Consider the following 23,621-nt stretch of genomic DNA (forward strand, 5'->3'; position numbering starts at 1 on the left):
AACACTATGTAGAAATATTTTAATATATTTTTTCTTTATTCTTAATGGATTATTATAATCTGACAGAAGTCGTAGTATGATGGGAAGGTAAATTCATGTATGCATGTAATGTAAACAATTCTACGAATTTCTTAAAAATAAACATACAAAGCGACATCAATACGTCATTCAGATAATCATCAAGAGATGATCGATTCCTCGTTCACAGACATCGGTGGGACCACTGCCCTTTCATAGGGAAATAGCTAGTATAAATTCTAAACCCAAGAATATACGGCTTATAAAACTTCGCGCAGATGTAACTTAATATTGGTAAATTAGATTTGGAATTGTTACGTCAAATTTTGGAAATGAATGCGATTTGATAAGCGTAACGGACCCAGGGTGGCTAGCCGAATGGCACAATCGCTCACGAAACGCTCACGAAACGAAGCGCTAGTAGATATCTATCTCTATCGCGCTTGCGTATTGGCGCGACAGAGCCAGCGGCGTATCGCTTTCGTTTGGCGTCGGAGAAATGCCATTCGGCTACGGGGCCAGGAATAGATAGCAGCGTTTACAACATTTACAAAATAGAATTATGAGGAATGTCTTCTGTAGTGGATGTGACGGCATTTAATATAATTCCCTATCAGCTTGGTTGCTAGCAGAATTGGGGTTAATGTGGGGTGGAGAAGATAAATCGTAACTAACAATAAGTATATACCTAGTAAATAAATAAATATTGCAGAGCGCTTTGTAAACGACGTTATAAATTTGTGATGTTATAATTTTTTTTATACCTATTTTATTAGTTTTATTTCCTAATTACTATGTTTCATAATGTCTGTTTAGAGACAAGTTTTTGTTATCCATCTAGTGGCGTCCAATGAAATGGGGCGACACCCTCTCTAACGATTACAGGCTAGAGTGTGGAGTGCGTCAAGGGGGCATAACCTCTCCGGACCTGTTTTGCCTTTATGTCAATGGCCTGATTGAGGAGCTGAGGGGTGCCAGGACGGGTTGCCATGTTGCTAATGTGTGCGTTAACAACCTGAGCTATGCGGACGACATGGTGCTCCTCAGCCCCTCAAGTCAGGGCATTCAAAAACTGATATCGATTTGCGAATCTTTTTCAAAACAGCATTACCTGAAATATAATATTTTAAAAACCGAAATGCTCGTTTTCAGATATGGTAAGGGTCCGGAGATGGTTCCGCCAGTTTATTTGAATGGTTCGCCTGTTCGGGTTGTAGCATCTTTTAAGTACTTAGGTCACTATCTAACGGAGAGCCGTCGCGACGACATGGACATGGAGCGGGAGAGGCGAGCCCTCGCGGTCCGATGTAACATGCTGGCGCGAAGGTTCTCCAAGTGTACCAATGACGTAAAAATTACCTTGTTTAGGGCATTCTGCCAGTGTTTTTATACATGCTCTCTGTGGTGCAACTACACTAAACGTACTTATAACTCGCTTCGGGTTCAGTATAACAATGCGTTCAGAATACTCATGAAATTACCTCGTTGCTGCAGTGCAAAGACCATGTTTGCTGATGCGGGAGTACCTGATTTTTATGCAATCATGCGGTCCCGCATAGCTTCGGTCTGGGCAAACGTTTGGCAAAACCCGCAGCAAAATGATATTCTGGCGCTGTTTACTGTCAACCCGAGCAATCACATTCTAAGGCAGTGGACTACCGTGCACCTGAACGCAAACGGCAAATAACATGTAAGTAGTATATGTATATTTTTAATTTAATTGTACAGTATTTTATATTCTATTGTATTTTTTTATTGTTTTACAACAACTATGAATGTAATATTCGAAATAAAGAATTTTATTATTATCTGTTTGTCTTTTCCAGTTCTCGGGACCATGGGGTCCCGGACTTTTGGGAGGCGTGCGTGGGGCCGAAGCCAACAGCGCAGAGGCCCTTTAAGACAGTTTAATTTAAAGTAATGTGACACTAGCCGGCGATTGTCCCTGTCCGCACTATAGAATGCACCCAAGGACAAGCCCCGGTTAGTGTAAAACTATTGCAATGTAAAGAAACAAATTATACTGGGCTATTGGGTTGAAATGTTAGTGTGCTGGTGACCGGTCTATGGAAAGGTCTATGGCACCTGCCTTGATCATATGTTTTAAAAACACGAAAAAATAGGCAGGGCTCATTGGCGGGATTGTGTTTTTTTTTAAATTCGAACTATATTTTGCTTTAGGTACGGCTTTGACGCTGGAACTGATTTATAATTATGTAATAGATACCTACACTCGAAGCAAAGCTGCGGTGCTATGCGGGTGGACGGACGGACAGACAACCAGACAGGCTTGATAAAATAAGATTACCTAATATTAAACTATGGGACCTTACAAAGTGTGTACCTACAGAGGAAATTCTATTCTTCATTTCATTTTTAATTTCAGAAAACATATTAAACTTTTTTTCATAGACAATGTCAAGTGCCATATTTTTTTCGAATCCCACGATCACGCGATCACAATGCCGCCGTCCGTCACTTCTGCTCGGTTGCGCGCGCGCATGACAAGGGATCTACTGACTTAATCGATCTCGCATACATTATACGTTTTGGTTGGCATTTTGATTAGATTTTTACTCAAGTTTACAGTCAAGTGTAAACGAAGTAACTTGACATTTGCGTTATTTTATCTTACACGGCCACTTAATGGACATATATTCTTCACGCAAGTCATGTCGATTTGTGTGAATGGTCTGTTACACGACTGTAATAATATGTTAAGCCTATATAAGAAACTCGATATTTCATTTTTACTATTTATTCATACTTTACAGTTGTACCATTAGACGATTTATTTATTAGTGATGGTATTTAGGTGATATTTAGGTACTCGATCGTCTCCATTTAGGTACTTGCCATAATACACTTGGGAGTCGAGGTACGTGCTTATTGGCGTCATGGAATTTGTTTTAAATAAAATATAATCTCACGGTTTTATGTTGAATTTAAAATAAATTCTTGGGAAACCGCGCATATCGCTAATGTTTAACAAATTTGCACTGTTTTTATCAACAACGCTGACATAACGCAGATCGTCCATTAAATGCGTCGATGTATTTACGCGTCCTCCGTGTTTGATTGATAATAAAAAAGGCCAAGTGCGAGTCGGGCTCGCGCACAAAGGGTTCCGTAGCAGCAAATATAATAAACTTATTATGTCAATTTATACACCTGCCAAAATTACAGTTAAATCAACGAGATACTTTGATCAAACCAAAAATCGTTGAAAGAGTTAATTAGATGCATCACCTCTATTTTTTTTAGAATTTTATACCCCGTTCATTTGACTGTCTTACCAGTATGTACACTGCTGATAACTACACCCCAATTCTTTTTTTACTATTTAGATATTTTTCTTCATACAACACATATTCCCATCAAATTTCATCACTGGCACGAACGTCAAGTTGTAAGTGCTTGACAAAATAAAAATATCGACAATCCTTTTATCGGTAAAATAGCCTTACATAAGGTTAATAATTACACTTTAAAATAACCTCTAAAATCTTGAAACATAATGTAAGAACTTATGTAAACTATTAAAACCATATTTTTTATTTCGTTTTATTATTATTATCAATTTATTTTCAAACATGTGACATTTGTATAAAACATTAATGTTATATGCACCTAAATTCAAGCCTGTATTCCCTAAACGGGGTAGGCAGAGCACATGAAACTACTCAAGATCCAGTACCACGGCAATAATTAATGACATAATTATAATAATTAATGACATATTATTATATAGTAAGTTATCGATGAACTAAATATCGGATCGGAAGGAAGTCACTAGTGTCACTTCGTTCGTGATAGAAAAATATCTATGTATACTGATAACACTGATGAATTAGGCCGATAGTCCACTATCATATGTTTATCATAGAAATATGATCATAGGTCTGTATGCCTCCCTTTTTCTCCAACGTGAAGAAAAAGGACGGCATGTTGCCTATGATCATATTTCTATGACAAACATATTGTAGTGGACTATCGGCCTTAATGACATAAGGTTGCATCAAACCGTCTGTCATCGTTAAAGCGTTCGTTAAATTTTATTTTACGGGAAGTTCCATAGACGTCTGATGTGTGCCGATGATGTGTTTATCAAATGTGGTTGATGCAACTGGCCCTAAATTTTTTAATTCAAATAACGTGAGTTTAGTTCATAATACTTTCTATTACTTATCCATCTTCAAATAAAATACTTTTCTATACATGCAATGATGCCGACGAAACACACATATATCATTCTCATTTTTATCAAAACTTACTTCGACTAATTATAAATTCGCATAAGTAACTACTTAGTAAATAAATGTAAATAAGTAGGTACCTACTAGACATGTAACTTTTTTTTTAAAGATTTAACTCGTTAATTGGTACTAAGTATTTATAGTTTTACGTATATGAAACATTTATAGTTTTTAGTTCTGACCTAATCATAAAATATCAAATAAGTAGTATTTTTCACCTATTTTTTTAATTTTCTACATCAGTTACTTTTTATTTTCCAGGTGGTGACAGCCCTACGCGGCGCGGCGCGCGCACGCTTCCTCAGCTTACACCTGCTTAATGTGAACAACAGTTTCCGGTCAACCCAATATTTATTATTTTTCCTTTAATCTATTTAATTTCCCAATCCTTGCGGATATTTGGTAACCATAGAGTTTGTAGTTTTGAACTTTTATATAAACGCATTAAATAAAAGCAATAATGGCAGTCGTAAACTGATGATGTACTTTTAAAAATAAATATTAATAATTATAATACGTGTAATTATTCAAAGTTCATATTCCTTTTAACCTTACATGTTATAGATTCCCTGTTCTTGTTCCCTGTTCATGTACTTATGGGAGTTTAAAAGTTGCAAGTAACGTATTGACTTAATGACAGTAGGTTAGGTACCAAGAATAGATAGAAACCGAGACTTAATCTGTCTGATTTGGTAGGCAACTACGCCATTTATACAACATTTCTCACTTTGAGTTTGTTCCCTTTTTCCATAGATTTTGGTAACAAATATAAATTCCGACATGATTTCTAAAACAAAAACCACAATATTGATGCACAAGATATTAAACGTTTAGCCGCTGGCGCCTGTAAGTGTTTGTTATTATGCGTAATTGAACCATTTTCAAGTTTCAAAGAGCAGAATTGTGTTACAAATCATCGAGGTGCCATTACTGATTTGCTAGCAAACATTGAGAAATCGGCAATCCGTCGGTGGGTAGAATTCAGTGATGATGAATGTCCGTCCGGCCCTGGCGATCAAAGGGCGGATACGCGTGCTATGTATGTTGCTATGCTGTTTGCGGATCGTAAATGTTGAAAAAATAATTAAACGTCGATAAATAAAGAAAGATGTGATGGAAAGTGAGATTGAAAAATCTAAAAGAATTTCCAGACGTACCTGTTATAGTAACAAAACCGCATAATTCTAATTTGAATGACTACAGAAATATCAAATGGTTAAAGGATTAAGTAGCGGCCGTATTTGAGCAGTATACTTACCCAATAAGTATCAGTTGCTGCTTGCAATGTCTACAAACCACAAAATTTAAATTTTGAAAAAAAAACCTCCGACCGCGACATGGTAGACCGATTTTCATGAAACATAGCTAAGAATACTCCCGACTAACTCAGCTTTCACACAAAAAAACTAAATCTAAATCGGTTCATCCGTTTGGGAGCTACGATGCCACAGACAGACAGACAAATAGACAGACAGACACGTCAAACTTATAACACCCCATCGTTTTTGCGTCGGGGGTTAATAAATAGTTATGCATAGATCTATTGAATTTCAAACAATTGATAATAAAGAAGAATTGTTTGTTGTTTACCAGTGAGTAATTAGCACTGTTAGATTATATCCTGACAATTGACTTGGACTGACCACTGACCATACCAAATATTTCATCATCAATTCATCATTATCGTAGTGATCATCATTTTAGCCTAACGTTGCCTTCTTCTGGTCATATTTTTCTTTTCGTGTTCGCCACTTCCCCCGGTCCTAAACTAGTCTCATTCAGAAGTCGCCTACTTCACGATTATGTACCTATAGGAATTTCATCCACCCAACCACTCAACAGATTCTAAGGGCTACTTTCATCATTAAACATTTATAAAGAATTATTTATTTAGAGCGTGATCCATTAAAGCAATAAGTACAAATGTCAGATACCCGGTCCTGATTAGAGGCGGAAGTACTTGGTATTTAGGTACAAATATTTCCGCGGGGCGCCGTGATGGATCGAGTCTTCACTTGTTATCGTGTTTATCAATATTATTCCACTGTTTTTAGACACTTTTTATGATGAAGTAGCTTTGGCGTGAATGAGAAATTAGTTTCGTCCTCATAAGTTATTACGTTTGAACGTTGCCGTTTGAAGTTTGGGCGATCATACCAATAGAAACAGTGAGTAAGTAATAGTATTTACTTTTCAGAATATTATTATAATCTTCGGATTGCAGAGAATTCAGAGGTGAAATAAGTGTTGTACCAGTCATCATATTTAATAACCTGTAACTGAAATTATATTTCTATATTATAGTAGCTTTTGCCCGCGGCTTTGTTCGCGTTAAATTTGATAGTTGCGAATGCTCCATACAAACTTCCACCCCCTATTTTAGGGACTTGGGGGTTAAGAGACAAAAATTGGCCAATGTCACTCTCCATCCCTTCAACTATTTCCACTGAAAAAATCACATCAGTTCGTAGCTCCGTTTCGCCGTTAGAGATGGATAAACAAACAGACACATACACTTTCCCGTTTATAATATTAATATTAGTATAGTATGGATAGGCACAAAAAACCGCAAAATACACATGTTAAAACACCGTTTGTAAATTAATCCTGTAACGGCATTATTTTGTATGGGTTTAATGCAATATTAATGCAAATGCAATATTGGCGAACAGTCCGGCTTCCGCCTCTATTTGAAGCCATAAGATTGCAATTGTGAATGCAAAGCCTCGCACACCATAATCCCTTACCTGAAAAATAATACTATAGGTATTTTCTCTGATACCTACTTATCACATTCTGTGCAACGTTCCTAAGGGACCGGCCACATCTAAGAGACGCATGTCCTGAGGTGCGGAACGGACGTCCGCGCCACGCCGCCTGAATGTAATTCAAAAACGTCTCCTCAGTACATTTTGTATAGGAAGGACGTAAGACGCGCCCCAGGTGGCATGGCGGCGGCGTGGCGCGCGCCGCGCCGCCTGGGGGCGCGTCTTACGTCCTTCCTATACAAAATGTACCGAGGAGACGTTTTTTGAATTACATTCAGGCGGCGTGGTGGAGACGTCCGTTGCGCGCCCCGAGACACGTGACGCTTAAGTGGGAACGCTGCCTGATACATGTTCTTTGAAATATATTGTTGTGCCCTTACAGGGTGTCACATGTATACCTCTATGATCCACTCCATCCATGCTTGTAAATAAATGATACGATTCTGGAAAAAAAAAACCTAAATGCTTCACACATAGTAGGTAAGGTATAAAAAGGACCCGATAAATACGGATAATATACTTTGAGTTAGCTAGAGCTCTAAGATCGACTATTACTGAATCGGCGAGCTCCATCTTAGACTCTGTCTTCGCTTTCCACCAGGTATGACTAGGATCATTCGCTGATCAGTCTAGAAAAAAAAGGTAACATATAAAAAAGAAAAAGAAAATGCGGTCGAATTATTAACCTTCTCATTTTCTAAGTCGACTAAATACAAAATACAAAAATCATTTATTCAGCAAATAGGCCACGGGGGCACTTTTACATGTCAACATTACAGAGTATTCATTAAAGTTAAACAAATGAAATTAATAGAAATATTAACTAAAAATATTAATCATAAGCAAAGTAGCTATACACTGATATAGAATTAGAGATGTATAAAGTCTCTAAATGTCATATTATTACTAACTATAATCAATACATAAAGAAAGTGCAAACAGATACAAAGATAAAAGAAATCTATAATACTTCAATAGTTGTAAAAGACTGAATATTACAAGTAAAAATATTATACTTAATCAAATAATCCATGGAGATGTATAGCGTCTCCAAGAGTCAAATTTTATAAAATTAAAATATTTAAAAGTAAAAACCTTTGTCAAATAATACAAAAAAAAAATACAGAAAATGAACAGCTAAATTACACATTTCAAGAGATGTACAAGTCTCTAGTTGTCAATCATTAAAGAACAAATCAAGTTTACAAATAAGGGCCAATCAAGGTTACAAATTAAGTTTAAAAATATAATCAAAATCTCAGAGATGTATAAGGTCTCTAAGTGTCCAAAAACTAACATTAACTTAATCAAACGACAACAAGGTCATTAAAGTAAGGAGTCTATTTTAAAATAAAATATAATCAAAATCTCAGAGATGTATAAAGTCTCTAAGTGTCCAAAAGCTAAAATTAACTAAATTAAACGACTACGTGATGGTCTCTAGTGTCATCCTTAAGACATTACTTACTTAAGTTTAATTCTTACAAGAACCGAATGTAGTGTCTCGCAATCCGCTCAAAAGTAAAGTTAAATAATCTAACAAAACATGTGGCCCAGGTAAGCTTGAACAGACCAGTCTCCACAAACAGCACCCGTTCACGAGTATGACGCGTATCTCAGCCATCGCCTCCCTCAACCTCCATTCGGGAAGGTGGCGACCCGATCAACACGCCACCGTAAGCAAAGACTTTTAAGCGAGCATGACATGTTCAAGCTAACAGCAAATTGACAAAAGAAAAATCGACACAGTGAAACACGACATTAAGCTTGTAGGTGACATTAAAGAGGGCAACAATGCCTAGTATAGCTATACATAACTAATTACATGCTCAACGTGACTTAGAGATGTAAAGGTCTCTAAGGGTCAGTGTACTATCATACTTTAAATAAATTTTATATAACTACGCTATATAATGAAAACAAAAATCTTAGAGGTGTATAAGGTCTCTAAGCGTCCTACTAACATAACTAATGATACAATACAATCACATGAGAAAAATTACGCTGTGTCATTTTTACTGGATACTAGTACGGTTGTATTACAAACTTCTGCTACCATAATCAAGCTACTGGCTTAAAGGCATTTTTATCATTTATAAAATCATTTACCGTATAGTAAGCTTTACCTAGCAAACAGCGCTTAACATGTGACTTAAATTTGCCGAGTGGCAAGTTCACTACATCAATGGGGATTTTGTTATAAAAACGTGTACAGTTCCCAACGAAAGACGTACTAACCTTACGGAGACGGTGGAAGGGCACGGCAAGTTTATGTTTGTTTCTAGTGTTATAGTTATGGATATCACTGTTAAGCTTGTATTCATGGATGTTTTTCCTAGCATACATAATATTCTCAAGTATGTACTGAGAGGCAACGGTAAGAATGTTCACCTCTTTGAATTTCTCTCTTAGGGAAGCTCGAGCGCCCAGTCCATATATGGAACGTACAGCTCGCTTTTGCAGCACAAATATCGTCTGAATATCTGCGGCTTTACCCCATAACAGAATTCCATACGACATAACACTATGGAAGTAACCAAAGTATACCAGCCTGGCCGTCTCTAAAAATATTTCTAAGATAAAAACCGTGATTCAAAGCAAATGACGTGAATCACGAAGTGAATAAAGTCGGTTCGCGGAGTTCATGAGCTGCACACGAATATGAAAATAAACAAACAGTACGTAAATATCCCGAGAGCACTTCAAAGTGGAGTGCGATGTGCCGCCCGCCGCAAACCATGGGAAATGGGATGGAATGGTGATCTAGTACAGGGAACTGGTAAAAATAATGTACAATGTAGTTATAAACGGTAGGTAAGTACTTATCGAAATAAGAAAAAATATAATTTTACCATTAATAGTCAAGCATGCGTCCCATGACATGGGCAACGGCAGCATCCGCTCGGTCTACCCCTTAAATTTCATTAAAGTGTCAAATGGGCCTCTACATGTTGACTTCGGTTCCGTACACGCCTCCTTTACGTCCAGAATACCCATCGGTGTCCACGATGGGAAAGATAAACAAATACCATCACTATGTTATTGAATTTTCAGTATCACCTTTCCATTTGTAAGTAGTTGTAAGGTAAGGTGGGGGAAGATTGAAGGGTTTTCTTGCGGGATAAGATGGAAAGCCGCCCGTGGTGCTTCATTATACGGAACATATTTCATCTTAACCCTCAAGAAAAGCTCTTCAATCTTTCTTCACCTTACGTTACACGTTTTAAAATTCTGAATTTTTCGGCAAGTCACCCCTACTGCCTTCACTAATTTACCGTAACGTAATATTCATGAAAGCCTACTGCTGCTGCTGATGAAGTTCTTCAATGCAGTAAATGTAACATCTAGGTAAACTGGCCTCAGCTTCTAAATTGGACCAGCCCCCGTCATGAAAACCAGCGGGATTGTTTACAGACAATACCCCTCGTTGGCCGTCGGATAACAAACATGACCCACCTACGGTGCTAGCTTTGGCCAATTTTACCGAATATGTGAATGAATATACACGTTAAACTTTCGTGAGATATATTCAAATAATTAATGAATCTACGGTTGTACTCACGTTATTATGGGCTGCTGCAGCAGCGCTGCTGTTGCTTGCAGTCCACGGAGTTTAGCCGCCGCGTGAACTCCTATATGCCTGAAGAGGGGCCTCTAAATTGGCCCGAAATATGTCGCAGCAATAGCGATATAATAACGTGAGTACAACCGTAGATTCATTCATTATGTGAGTGAATCTTAGAATTTAGATATTAGGACATCAAAAATAAAGTTGAGGTAGGTAAGTAGGAGGTCCCTACGATACAAATAAAACTCAACTTTTGTGGAATACGTTCTCAAGGCTGTCATGTAATTTTCGAAACATTGTTTGTGACTAGGACAATTATAAGTACTTAATAAAAACTAATGGTGGATTTCTTTCGTTTTCTGATATTCGTTCATAGAAAACGTTGCACTTCAAAAATGTAAGTAGGCATAAAATATTTCTAAGAAGAGCTCATGTTATGAAATTTGTTTGAAAAGAGAAGCAACATCGTCAAGTTTAATGTAATCGATTTTTTTAACTTTACAAAAAATTATAACTAAGGAACATATCAAATAATTTTTCACCACACCAAGTGGTAAAGGCTTTCTTTGTTATTCGAAAACAGATAGCAAAATTGCATTTCATCCACAAGGGGGCAAAGTAATTTCATACGAATTTTAACTCGATGTCTTAATCTGGCTGCTAAATTTTGTGTTTCACTCGGTGGCAAAGTTTGTTTAACCTTCGTGCCTTGATACCCTCGCAACGCTCAAGATTCCACTTTTTGAACCACTCGCTACGCTCGCGGTTCAATATTGGAATCTTTCGCTTGCTCGGATATCAATATTGGCACGTGCGGTTAAACAATTACTTTACCCCCTTGTAAAACAAATAACTATTATTGAATATTTATTGATTTGTTCTTTTTTCAAGTAGTCACACTACAATATATAAATTATAAATTGAAATAGAAAGGCTAGGGATAGGGCGGGCGGGTGGTCTAGTTATTCTTTCGTGTATGATATCTATTTCAATTTATAAAAAAATATAAATCAAAACCAACGACGATTTAATACGGGACTGACAAAGCCCGTACATAAAAGCGAACCCCTGAAAGGTATGGGCCTTTTAGGCTTAAAACTAGATGGCGCTGTTTCGCAGCCTGGAAGTGGCCAAAATCATGTTTTCCCAAATATTTTCGCGTGTTTTATTTACTAGGCATAAGAACAAATGACATTTATTTATTTTAATATCATGATATCACGTCAATACACATTTTGAAAAAAAAAATGTTGATCAGTGTAGTTATGATAGTATTTAATAGGTGGCGCTAAAAAATGGAGGTAACATTCCTACCTACAGTAGTATGAAGATTGTAAATCCTATATAAATCATTCTTGCTCAAAACCTTTTATATCCGCGACCTACATGTCTATCATAATAATATGATTCATATACAACTCGCTTAGGAACATATATACAGTACACAGTCGGCAATACGCTATAACGATTTGTAGGCGTCAATAGTCAACTGATCACCATCAGGCATGTACCTATGCTTGTTTGTCACAATATTTATGATATAAAAAAAATCATCTCGTTTCAACGCGATCATAAAACATACTTATTTACGTTTTTATTTTACTAGGTACAATATTTGCGTCATGAAAAGTTATCAAAAACCCCAACTTGAACATCCGCTGGCCAAACCAGGACCACCAATCGACCAACGTTGGCGAGTTGGCTGTTGGCGGTTTTGTTTAGCAAGCATGTAAACATCGGCTACTTCAAAGCTACCATCTGATGTGTGGAGTTGCCAGTTTTGATCTGGCATAGGTACAAGATATCACTATTTTGTATGATATAGGAGACAAACGAGAAAATGAATCGCCTGATAGTAAGGGATAACCGCCGTCTGTGGCCGAAATATAGTAGTAGGTAATGATGGGAATACATTATTTTCTTGAAACCATAAGATTACAAAATCCTGTCTTTTAGATAAAATATACATATCATATAAAAGTCGTTTTTAACCGACTTCAAAAAAAGGAGGAGGTTCTCAATTCGACTGAATGTTTTTTTTTTTTTGTATGTATGTTCCTCGATATCTCCGAGAATTGTGGACCGATTTTCAAAATTTTTTTTTTGATCGAACGGGTATAACCCCGAGATGGTCCCATTGGCACCAAGTCAGGGTCTGATGATGGGATCCTGGAGAAATCGAGGGAACTCTTCAAATGTTATAGGCACATGTAATGTTTTTAGTGTATTTTTCAAAGGTAAACCAGTATTTACGCCTGATGGTAATAATTTTATGTGGCTGAGCTGATGATGGAAGGTCAACTCCTCAATGGTTAGGAGTTAAAGGATAATTCTTTCACTAGTGTACATGTATTCGAACTGATACATATAATATCAATAGGAACCACTAAAAATCAAGAAATAAATAAACTTTTTTAACAAAAAATAAAACCGCCTTCAAAAATAAGCGCGTTACAAAACACGGAGAAACTAAAAAGCAAAAAATAATAAACCTTTGAATTCAGATTTCTTATCGTATTGCAATAATCTAAACATCCAAATTATAAACAAATCAATTATTTTTGGAGTCGGTGCCAGCCTGCGTATGGTTGGGTGGGGCAAACAGGCAATAGCAAGGCGACGAACAGGTCCGGTACCGACTGCAAAAATAATTGATTTGTTTATAATTTGGATGTTTAGATTATTGCAATACGATAAGAAATCTGAATTCAAAGGTTTATTATTTTTTGCTTTTTAGTTTCTCCGTGTTTTGTAACGCGCTTATTTTTGAAGGCGGTTTTATTTTTTGTTAAAAAAGTTTATTTATTTGTTGATTTTTTTATAGGGTGTATGTAGGATGAGTAGCTATGACACTAAACTGCAGAGTAACAGTGGTTTGAGTAACAATGTGAGATTAGAGATATTTGCATATCTAGTAGTAAAACGAGTATGATATAGAGGTAGGTATTGGAAATAAAAAGGCTTAACAGAATCTCATCATTATACCAATAAAAAAACACACAACTTTTTTTTCATCTCACAATGATCAAGACCTGTCGCTCCAGCCACCGCTATGCACCATCCTTTGATCTTCGAAATCAAGCGCTATTTAACCACTAACACTTATTTTACCGAATTAAATCATGGCATGATATAGAAAAATACAGTTAAGCAGCTTCGCTTAAAGTCCAAAATTGTATAGTGTGTGTTTAAGAATCTACTTTATTAGGAATTAAAAGATCGTAGGTAATTTTTATTCAAAATGTTCTGTATTACATTTTATTAGAATATAGGTAAGGTATAATTTTAAAGTTGTGAATGCGTGAACATATGACGTTGTGGTTATTAGTTTGGAGTGTCAAAACGTGAAGACTAGCAGACAGTAAACATTTACACGTGGTCACGACCACATGCGGAATCAACAAACTTTAATATCAAAATTGGCAAAAATCTGAAAAAACTACATTATGTGAATCTAAATGAATAACTACTTAACTATTTCTCTTGGTACAGCTGGACCAAATTTTCTATGAGCCGATTAATATGGTGCGAGAACTTGCGTGCGATTTTCATTGCATTTCGCTACAGTTTCAATGGCCCCTATTTATTTTTTGCTGATTTCGTTATTACCAGGAAAATATTATAAAATAAAATAATACCTAAGAATGTTCGTGGATACCAATAAATAAATAAAATAAATATTGGTGACACCTTATACAGATCAACTTAGCCCCAAACTTAGCAAAGCTTGTACTATGGGTGCTAAACGACAATATACATACTTAAATAGATAAATACATACTTATGTACAAAGAAAACATCTATGACTCAGGAACAAATATCTGTGCTCATCACAAAAATACTTAAATGCCCTTACCGGGATTCGAACCCAGGACCGCGGCTTAGCAGGCAGGATCACTAGCGCAACGATAGCGGTGCGCCGGACGAACGGTGGCGTTGCGCCCAGCGGACGCCGGCGGGAACTAACGAGCGCGGATTGCGAGCGGAACGCCAGCGTTCCGCCGGCGCACCGCTATCATTGCGCCCCGCTAACGCTACTCTATCAAAACGCTTTGTGTGGCGGAGGCTTTAATTGAACTTTGTTGAAAAAATTGCCATACAAAAAATATATTGTTATGATGCATTTTGCTTCTTGTTCTGTAATTCGTTAGCTCTGCCGTGCCGCCATACATTTTATTACAAAAAGGAGGTAGACTCAAAATTCACTATCTGCCAAACCAAATTACACTAAAAAAACCTACGGCGCCACTGTCTACGCAGACCAACAAGTTTCGCTTTAGTTCCAAATTTCACCGCTTCCGGTACTAACTTTGTAGTTCTACATCGCGCTTTCGACATTTAAATTAAACAGTTTTGTAAATGTAATATTAATTTTTGGTAACACCGGGGGTCAGTCGTCTCATGGGAAGTCAGTGGTCTATCCAGCTGATCCGAATGGGTTCACTCGACCCAAGACTGTGAATCACATTCCGTCCAAGCGGTGCAACACATAATACTCATTCCCCGGGCCGAGGTCCGGGGCCCACAGAGAATGACACTGCTATCTTCGGATCACCGCGACCCCCCTTTTTGAGAAGTAGACGAGAACCATTTTTTTATCGAGTAGAAACGTCTGTAAGTTACTGCAAATTTTTAAAGGAATAATTTGCATCAGGTTCTAGTCCTGCCGGAGACATTGACATGGCCGGAGGTATAATTTAATTTTCCCCTCACTAGCTCGGAAACACGTGTTTTGTCCTTTAATACCAGCGGGTAAAAACGCATTTTATCCACTAGTGGGTAAAGTAATTTGACCTTGAATAAAGACAAAATAACCGCTTTAAAATTGACAAAAGTAGGTGAATCTAGTAATAAAGATGATTTACCACCTGTGGAACTACTGGAAGCAGTGATAAACGCATTTTTTGCGTTGTAGTTTCCTCGCTATAGTGAGGGGAAAAGTTTTGTGTTACACTCGGGTGTAAATGTATTTTACTTCTCGTGTGTTAAAAATCTCGCAAGTTCAGGATTCTATTCTCGAACCACTCGCTTCGCTCGTGGTTCAACTATAGAATCCTTTCACTTGCTCGTTTTTCAATTCCACACTCGGCGTTAAAATACAACTTTGCCCCCTTGTATAACAAATAACTATTATTTTTAATGATACCTACTTGGTGCAGTGGGAGCGTGGCAGTGTCTTAAGGATGGGTATGTGTATAATTAAAATTTTATTAAATATACACCGTGTGTTTATCGAATTCCTATAACTCGTCAGGAGTGTGGTTAGGTATGTTTTTGAAAACCAAAATGACTTGAATATACACGGTGTAACACGAGGAACTCGCTATATTCGCTCGCTATGATTGTGACAAGTAGGTAACATTTTGCAAAATACATATAAACTAAATGAAAATAATAAATTTGAGTTAAACTGCCGGTTTGATCAATAACATTTGCTTTTTACAAATAAATACATACAAAAAAGTGGCCAAATAGAGATATCGAATAACAAACATTAAAAATATACAGACGAATTGATAACATAATCCAACATTTGAAAGTACAATATTTATCAGTTTTATCTCCAGAACCCCAAAGGAAGGCGGTTTTTTTTCTTAAAAATTATTTAACGTTTGTCTTATATTATTACTTACTGTCCAATTAACTGAAAAAAAATATCACTATATTTTATTATGACTTATTACCGCAAAAAATATTTTTAAAGAATACTTTTACGTAATCAGGCAAAAACAACATCAGCCATGTCATCTATAGATTTTTTGTGAATGAATGAAATCATTCAGTGCGAAAACAACACTTTCTGACACTTAAGTACGAAGCATAAAGGTCATTATGTCGGTGATTGATTTGACATGAATTCTATGATGTCACTACACGGCCGACAGCGTTTTCGGTGGCCAAAATTAAGAAAAAAATACTCACATTTTTTAATTAAAAATACGTAGTCATCGTACACATTTAATACCCAAAATCATTAAATATTGGTTTCTTATGTCAAATATTATAGAAGACAATAATTTATTGTGCCAAATTAGATATGAGTCTAGTAGCCTATATTATAGCAACCGATCCATATAACATCCATTATTCAGACGTTACAGTCTTACGATGCATTGTACCTATATTATTAAATTGGTGACTCAAAATCCTTAGTACAAAAATGTTTTGTGTCCCTTCCTACCCGGTGGTCGGTGTACAGTTACCCACAATTACTGTATGCACCATCCTGCTTAATGCAATTATCCCAATTAGGCAGCGCGCACGCACCGTACCAATTCCGTTCACTCAAGAAATCGGATGAGCTAATGATGCTTTGAGTTGAGACACTTGGGTTATTTGTGAACTAAGGAGATGGCACTGAAACAAATAAACTTAAAGGCTCTGTGACTTTCGCAACATGATTAGAGAAAACAAAAGTGAAAAAACTTAGTTTTTCATGTAAATGTCACATTCAAGACACAATAGGTCTTAAGCGTCATACACGCTATTGGCGCTTATGACAATTTCCGCATGATAAAAAAAAACTGGATAGACTATAAAATTAGTCGTAGAATCTATATAAGTAATTCTGTGAATCTATATAAGTATGTTACATTTATGCACTTACTCAAAAAGTAGATATAACTCGATAGATTTTTTTTTGTGTGATTAAATTATTTATTAATAACACTTAAATAAAAAATCCACACAAAAATATCATAAACTAGGCAATAAAAATTTTTTTTTAAACTAAAAATCTAAGTCTAAAGAGGACCCCTGAGGCATAGTGCACAAGATGCTGGCAGCATTTCCTCGCTGAGTTGCAATTCTTAAACGTTGAGCGAGGAAGCTGTCAGCTCTTTTGTCCCCCGTAGTATCAGTCAGCCGCTTCGTCAAGTCCTTGTATAAAATCTGGGCGCCCGGGCCCCACGGGCACACTCGATAGTTACTAGTTTACAATTTCACAATCATTCGGAAAGTACATACTTTTTCTTCATGTCAATTGATTCAATTAAATCATAAATTTAATGAATGCCTAATATATGTTTAAATTATTCTCATGTGTTCACAAAAGAATTAGCTGCCTCCTAAAATGTTGAACAATAATATTGAATGCCCAATAATATAATAAATGTTTCTGATAAACTCAACAGTAGCGTAAACACCACAAACATCCCGCATCGAGTCAAATCACGTTATTGTCACGAGCTGCAAGAATCAGACCGCCTTATCGAACGCTAGAAATAATATGTAGAAGATTTCGTTCAATAAGGGTACGTTCACACTGGGGACTGTTGCTTAAAAAATAGTGTGTAGTACAAATCAGGAAACACTTCCAATTTTAGATACATACTTACTTAAAGTTGTAACTAAAATGCGGTCGGCCCCTGTCGGCATCTTCATAAATTTGAATATGTACGACCGTGTTTTAGTTTTAAAATAATGTTATTTTATAAGCTAGATAACTGGACTACAGAATTATTACCTTTTCATATTTTTCCTTACAAAGAGAACGAATAAAATCAATGTTGAATATAAACTTTCGTAAATTTTCCATACAAACGTCAAAATTGCGAACAGATTCTATTGAGTCAGACGCCCGATCGGGCTCGTTCGGAGCGGACGTGTCGCCAAATTTGCTCCAATGACATTTGTTTTTGACACTGGAAATCATATACGGATACAAAAAGATTGCCAGTGCTATGAATGTATTCAAAAGTAATAAGGTAAATAAATATGGTCACGTCTAAAAGAGTCTCATTTTAAAATCGTTTTTTTTTGTGTTGTTTACTACTTATTATTGTTGAGAAATAAAAAATATATGTAACTTCAATACAATGATAAGAAATATAGGTATTTTTTGTCTTCTAAACTTTATTAAAATGAAAGAGTTTTAAAATTAATTTTAACTCTTTGGACTTTATTTTCATTATACTGGTCACATTATTTAGTGAGTCAGTGTGTGTAACATTCTCTATCGCGAAGAGACATTCAGTGTGGCGTATGAAAAAACTAACAGAACTAATCATTATAATTATATTCTATAAACGATTATTTACGTAAATGGCGAAATTATTAATTGTAATAATATATTATCTTATCACAAAATTGTTCTGTATGACTTACCTTCTTACGTTCAATATAATTTTTAAATGGTGTTTGCACACGGGGCACGTAACCTTAGATTCAGACAACTTTAACTAAATTTTGAAAATTATTATTTTATGAAGAATTCTATATATGGCAACAATTTTACATGTAAACTGACTGTCAACCTCTGTTCATACATAACCTCAACCTTTGTCTCAGTGCATTTATAACGGATGTTATAATGGCTAAACCGATCAGGAACAGTGAATTATTTTAATTCATTCGGAAAAGGGTTTAACCATTTATAATTAGAATAAACGAAGCACTGTTTTTTACACCAGAGTTGTTTTGATTTTATATGGTGTTTGCACAAATTTATTTTGAAAAATAATCGGAGTCAATTCGTGTGAGATGGTAACACTAAATTGACACTGTCCGCAATCTAAACACGCGGCAGCGTGTAAAGCCAAGTTCAAGTAACCGAACTGGCAGACAACATCGTGTGTAATATTACACGAACTATTTGAAGCCTCTATGGGCGTCCTCACAACAAAAACTATTTCACATTAAACGTCTTAAATTTGGCTCTTATATTGATATTTGTGACATACATATTATGTGCCTGTCATGATTGTTTCACCGGATGGTCTGATCGGAAGATTAGACCATTTCGTTGGATCTCCTTCTTGTTTATGTCTTATTATTTGTAACGGACGGGCTCTAAAATTTATAAAAACATATTTGCTTAACCCAGTTCCAACTAATACTACCTCCCATCAAACAGTTTCTATGATAAAGAAAAATATAAATTTTTCTGGGGAAAGTCAAATCATAGCAACATTTTTTTGTTCGCATTTTTGCCTACTTGCTTAAGGTCGCTGTGCCAGCTATACACATGGGTAGCTATATTTTATTTTTCAAACGCAAGTAGAGAGTAATGGACCTTTAGATAGTCTTCGTATATTTTTCGTACAGCTTTTTAAATATAGCCTGGTATGTATGTACTTATTCCTCTCGATATTGAACCATAGATCGAAGCCTTACTTTAATCCTAACAATACAATAAAAGGCCAGAATCCAGTAAACGGAGAAATGCGGGAGTGATAAATACAAATTGCCCTCAGCTCTCCAATTGACCAAGTTCCATTAAATTATTTGTATTGCTCATGCTTTTATTATATTTGACAATTTAACTCCATTACTCATCTTCACCAGCAGAGTATCTTTAAGTGTGCCTACCTATATGTATAGTTAGATAAATAAAAGAGTAAGTATATGTAACTGTTACAATACAATAATTATAAGATCAGTAAAGCCTTCTATTCACATATTTATAAAGATTTGTAAAATTGAAGTCATTGTAAGACTTACGTAATTTTATACCTACTTACAGCCAAGTTATCTCCTATTCTAATTCAATAAGAATGGAATTTGGCATTGCTTTTACTATTGTTAACTTATAATTGCTTAAGACACCACCAGAGAAAATTGCGTACATTTAGAGTTTTGGAGTCATCTAGTAAAAACCTGCTTGCAGTAAATTGAATCCAGTAGCATCCTCACAAGGATAAACCTAAGATGAAAGCTGATCAACAATCCCATTGTCCGGTCCATTACCACGAGGTTATCGGCATATACGGGCTCCAATTGGCTTCGTAGTACACAATGCTCGAAGCATTACGCTCCTTTATGCCGCAATTGAGCAGCATTCAAAATATTAGTGCTTTTGTGCTCGGTGCATTGTCGACATGAGAAACGAGCGCGTTTCGCACAGTTGCCGACCGCTGTTTCGCTTGCGAAGTGAAGCACGTCGATGTGTTTGGCAAAGAAGAAATTTAAAGTGACCCGATGTTGTTTAAACTTCTTCGGGCGGTTTATTTCGTTTATTAAACATTAGTACAATTTATAACATTATCACAATTTCTGTTGTCAAATCACAATGTCTTTCAACCCCATAATTGCTAACAAGGGCACTGAAACTTTAACTGAAACATACACTAAGAGATTTTTTTTTATTCCCCTAACAAATAAAAACAGTATACTTCTCAGTTTAAATATATGCTTGATATGCTGCAGGCACCAAATGAAAGTGTAACTGTTTGTATGATATTGTTAATTGTAAGCATGAGCAGGCAGTTCATAATTGAATGGTTTTGAAACTAACCTATTAGCACCCACCCTTGGCGCGAAACTTTGGGCAAGAGTCAGGGGTCCGAAACTATACGGCACGGGATTAACTATTTCTAACAGACTTTAAAAATTCTTTTTAATTCCTCAATCCAATTCTTAAACCATTTTGTTTTTGCTGTAATTGCTAAATAATGTATGTTCATAAAAGTACCTAGATAGTACTTACCCGTCCAGGGTTTTAAAATATAGGTTGTTCAAAAATATATCCCATCATCGCTCATAACAATTAGTCACCTGCAAAATAATTTTCGCCTCACTAGCTCGGAAAGGACTTTTTTATTCTTTAAAAACAGATAGCAAAATCGCATTTTATCCACAAGGGTGCAAAGAATATTTGAAATCCGAACGTGTCATTAGTTACTTTTTTAAATATAATTTCTTGTAAAGGCATGTCCCAGACAGGACAATTTTCTCCCACTAGTGGATAAAATGCGTGCTTAAATTGTCTTAACAAAGCATGTGATGCGAACGTAAAAATAATTTCATATCGAATTGTATCCGACTAAAAACATAAAATTCAAACAATTTTATAACATGATTTTACCATAAAACACTTGAAATCGTACAAGAAATTGTATTTTTGACTTTTCCATTGTACTTATTCAGAACGCACCTTTAAGTAACATTGTAATCTCAAAACGCGTGAAACGGAACGCACCCAAATAGATTTTTCTTCTTGATTCTTAATTTGAAACTTTTGTGGTGTCGGTCGGTGCATCGTGGAAATTGTAATACCTAAACGCAAATTGACTTATTTCCAGTTGTTTTTATTGCGTGTTTCCTCGCTTTAGTGAGGTGAAAAGTTATGTGTTACACACGGGATGCAAAGTTATTTTACCTCGTGTGTATTGCAACACTCTCTGCGCTCAGGATTCTATATTTGAACTACTCGCTTCGCTCAGGATTCTATTTTCGAACCATAGAATCCATTCGCTAGCTCGTAGTTCAACCCTAGAATCCATTCGCTAGTTCGTGTTGCAATTCCACACTCGGTTAAAATACAACTTGGCTCCCTTGTATAACAAATAACTATTGATAACATTTGGCTCTCCAACCGAGGAGTCACTGGGTTTAAGAGACCGTTTTTCTACAATTTCCTGGCCAGTTGGTAACCTGAGGTAGCCATGTTTTCAATATTTAAACTATGTCTCACCATCACCAAAGACTTGGATGATTCGCCAAATGTTGTGCGCCGGCGCAGTCCAGCGCCCGCATGGTCCCAGCAATTACCATAACTGGCGACGCCGACCGTTTGCCGTGTCCACGACATGTTTGCACCCCTCACTTGTTCGGGATTAATAAATTATCACTTCTAACACTTAAGCTAACCACTGACAACCAACCAAATGCTTAATTTAATGACTGGCCAGTTTAGAACGTTCGCACCATCACGGGACATCCTGAGAGAAAATCAAAATACTCTGGCCTTTAAACATTCAAATAGCTATGCTGTTGATTCAAATGGTATACCTACTATATTATAAAAACGTGCTTATTTTTATCCAATACCTACCCGGGAAAAAAGGGTCTCTATTGGTTCCCATAAAGTCATAATGTATCGTTTATCTACATTACTAAATGGCCTACCTATCTAGATGGCTAAATGGTAATCTATCTGACAATCATTACATTATGACTTTCAATCATTATGTCAAATAAAGGGATCAGGTGAAAAAAACCCATGTTATTGATTATTTTTAAGGGGCCGATTAAAAAACCTGATTAACTTTACCGAAATTGTGTACGGCATGTATGTAATGAATTCAGTTTTTTCTGAAACATGAAAACGTACGGAAAAAATGTCAGTAAAGCACCCTCATCTTCTAGGAAAGTGTTCTTTTTCCGTGAGCAGGGTGAACCCTTTCAGTCATAAACAGTTTATTGCGTTATGGAGCAAAGGTCGCGGCGATCTGTTTTGTGTCGTCAATTAATAACAATCACTTGCTCTAACTGCCTGTCTTATAAATCAACAATAAGTATTTATCTTTTTTTTAAACCCTTTAAAAATAAAACGTTGAGAGTGTACAGTGGTAAATAGGTTTAATTAAGAAATTGATGTATTGATTGTACAGAGGTAAAGAGTTCTAAGAGAATGTATTGTGTCATATTTTTTTCTATGTGAAGTTAGTCATAAAACATGACTATCACTTCTTTTGGTACAATATGGAGACAATCTTAAGAGCCCATTTCATTACATTCCGGTATTTGTTTAGGGTACTAGTCGCCAAACAGTAACAATGTGTGCACGCGTAGTGCACACTTCTGTCACTTCTGTGACCATTTGTGCCTGTTACCAATCGTCCCCATTTGGGTCGCCGCGACTAAACGTCGACCGTACTGCGACTAAGCATTGAGACCCGAAGACCTGTGTGTACACAAAATAGGAGGATTTGCGTAGGAACGGCGACCGATTATGGTTATATGGGAAATTAATACACGAACGAAGGGAGTGTTTTAAATCGACACGAGTTGTGAATGTCCTTTTCGCACGTGTATCGTACGACGATTTTCAGTACCTAAATCTAAGCTAAGAGTTTCGACCAGACAAGAAATGAATCATTGCTTGATTTGCTCGCACTACTGCGTTAAAAAAAGCAGCATCTGTACTGAAAAAAACTATCATTGCGCAACAGAAATTCTATTAATATCACAGTAAATACTCTATTTCATTTGATTCCTACTTTTATTGTGTAAAGCAACACTACACTTCATTTTTATCAATAAGAATTAAAAATTATATATTTAATACAT

The sequence above is a fragment of the Leguminivora glycinivorella genome, chromosome 1, assembly GCF_023078275.1.
Source record: "Leguminivora glycinivorella isolate SPB_JAAS2020 chromosome 1, LegGlyc_1.1, whole genome shotgun sequence".
NCBI lineage: Eukaryota > Metazoa > Arthropoda > Insecta > Lepidoptera > Tortricidae > Leguminivora > Leguminivora glycinivorella.